The sequence below is a fragment of the Pavona decussata genome, unplaced genomic scaffold, assembly GCF_977016875.1.
Source record: "Pavona decussata unplaced genomic scaffold, jaPavDecu1.1 SCAFFOLD_234, whole genome shotgun sequence".
Classification (NCBI taxonomy): Eukaryota; Metazoa; Cnidaria; class Anthozoa; order Scleractinia; family Agariciidae; genus Pavona; species Pavona decussata.
The window spans coordinates 1,264,211-1,267,389 of record NW_028145639.1 but is presented as its reverse complement, the minus strand read 5'-3'; positions in this window follow the sequence as shown (position 1 = coordinate 1,267,389).

Genomic DNA, 3,179 nt, shown 5'->3' with positions numbered 1-3,179 from the left:
TGATTTGATTCACTAACTAACTAACTAACTAACTAACTAACTAACTAACTAACTAACTAACTAACTAACTGACTGACTGACTGACTAACTGACTGACTGACTGACTGACTGACTGACTGTCTGACTGACTGACTCACTGACTAACTAACTAACTAACTAACTAACTGACTAACTAACTAACTAACTAACTAACTGACTGACTAACTAACTAACTAACTGACTGACTGATTGACTGGTAACTCACTGACTAAATAACTGATTAATTAGCTTTTAAGCAGACAAATAAGTAAATAAAAAAGTGAAAAAATAAATTTTACGGGATGTAAGGTCCAGCAAGATGGCAAAACAAAAAAATTAACCGGACGTTTTCATGTCACAGACAAACGCAAGCTAACGCAACAAAGGAGCGGGTGTGTGTGACCAAACTGTTCATATGATGCCTTTCTTTCTTTCTTTTGAGTCTGTGACGAGGGATGTACTTCCTTCTGAGTCTGTTGAGTATTCAATGGACCCACTGATTGTGCAAATTGCACAGATTGTTTATTGTAAATCAGTTAGAGTTTACTGAGCCTACCCCGTGAGCAGAACAGTTCCTTTTTATTTTCCTTGGTTTTTCTAAGAACTGATCGAAAAGAACAGCCTGTTCGAAGGGTAACCTGGGTAACCGGGAAGTCTGTTAAAGCCAGACTTGAGTATCAGGCCTTTCTAAGGGGAGGGCAGAGGGGGAAGAAAGGTAAGGATTCCCCTTACTTCCCCCCTCCCTCCGAAAAGCCTTGTACTCAGGCTGACTTGATACTTGGACTCCATCAGCTCCATTGTAATATCTAAACCGGCAATGTCTCATTCAGTGTTTATTATCAGTTGTATATTTATAGGCTGTGTTATTGATCATATACCGACTATTCTGAACTGAGTGGATGAACTGATAACTGAATTCCACTCAGATATTCAGTTGCTATTGAAAACCAAACGACTGCAACGCATGCGCATCAATGAACGAAACACATCCTGCGTCCTGTTTATTATCATCAAGGGGACTTTAGCCAGTCAGTTGTGGTTTAAACTTAGTTTTCTCTCAGATAGGATTTGTAATGCAAATTCTCGGGTCACACTACGTAAATATCCATTTGATCTGAGCCGGCTATCAGTTGAATTTCAGTTAAGTTTCTATGTCATCATGATTCAAACTTTCATTTCAGCTTTTCTCAAGCTCGGTTCATTTTCGTGTTCATTTTCTACCTCTTGAAGGCAGGTCGTTATAATGTTTTTTTAATTTTGTTGTTGTTCGGCTTCGTGACTGAGCGACATAAAAATTCAGAAGCGACTGGTTGATCTCAAGCTTCTTTTGTTTGATGGGATTAGTGAAAGTCGCCGTGTTTGTTGAAAACGGCGTTGTTGAACTTTCGGTTCAATCAAACCGCTTGTGGGCCGCACTTTTGAAAGAAAACAGTGAAACGTGGGCAAAGGTACAAATGGCGTACAAAATTGAAATTCAAGCAAGATCTCACGTTTTGTAGGATGTCTTACTGATGCAGACGCCTCCACTCTTATCCGCTAAAGGATCAGGAAGACGACATGAGTCGGAAAAAAAGAAAGGAAGTTGGAAGCTCTCCCGTGTTATTAACCTTCCGATAAGACTGCTCTCTGCACTTAACACGAGACTTCGTTAAACAAATTGATTGATAGCTAGATAGCTTGATTGGTTAGCGGAATGCTTTTATCTTGGGCAAAAGAGTTTATAGTAAATTATCTTTCGTACTACAATAGCTTGATTATGAATTGTGATCACACAAGTCAAGGTTCGGTTGTGTCGATTAAAATAACATTTTAAAAGAGACATATCAGAATTACTGATTGTTCCAAAGGCAATTTTTTTGGGCGGCATCCTTTTTGACGTCACACGTATACGTGACGGCTGATTGGTGACGTCACCTAAGTAACATCACTGGCTAATCGCGTGCATGCCCTCACTCAGTCAATTAAATGGAGAACAATAATTTGCCACACTTGCTTGGTTATGGTCATACATCATTTAGCTGACTAGGTCAAGGCTGTGTGCGCTGAGTGGATTTTGCCTTAGGCTACTGCAGCTACTGTAGCATTTTGATCAGTTTGAAACATGAAGTGAGCCTAGACACCGAAGATCGGGTGCTTGGCTAAGGAATCCGCCTTCTTCATAGGCTGTCTTATAGCTATAGCTCTATCAATGACTCATTTTAAAATATACCATTTTGAACTGGACTGTCCGCGAGACTAATGCACCATGCAAAACTATTTTATCTGATACAAATATAAGTGTTAATCATCTAATATTTTTAATAGAAATATACTGATGGAAAAAACGCACGCACGCACTCACCCCCTCCCCCGTCCACCTCAGGAACAAAGTAGTGAGTTTTGTAGTGGATTCATGCGAAAATAAAGCCGTTTTACAACAAGACAAAATTTGGGAGCTGAATTGCAATTCCTATTTACCTCTTGAACTCCTTGGGTTTTCCATGGCTAGAAACTAGAGAACTTCGAAGCAATGTTCGCTAGTTAGTTTCTTCTTCGAAAAACAAAATGCATTTTGTTTGCCAGTCACAAAGTTTACCGTACGCTGAACATGTTTCAGTGAATTGAATCCACCATGCAGGCTTTAGAAGCTTCACGACACGAACAGTTTATGTGAAAGAAATGAGATATCATTTTTTTAAGAGAAGAATGATAATTTTCGAATTTTTGTTCCTGGTTTTCTAGGCGTGGTTCAAATCTAAGTTTTTGTGATGTTGAAAATAAACAAACTTTTCGAAGAAATATCAGACGACAATACTCTTGAATAAATAGTGCAATTGATATTTTAAAATTGGTTTGAATTTTGCAGAGTACTTTGAAGTTTTTATAAAGCAATTTTAATGTGTTTATAATTTCAAGACTGAAGGAATATTTGTTAGTTTAATTCACCAACCGTAGGGGGTTCGGAATTTAACTTTATTCAGAAAAACAACTTGTGGTGTATCAACGCTTTTGTTTCCTGAAAGGCGGCGTGAGGTCAAGAGTAGCAATCAAGTTTGTTTATTATTTCATGGAGGTTCCATAAAACCAAAGGATCGCACGTATGAAACCGTATACTGCATTCCTCGAGTGTAAGCGCCAAGTAAGGACCCTTGAAAAATATACCCAGCGTCCTCTCTGGTTGG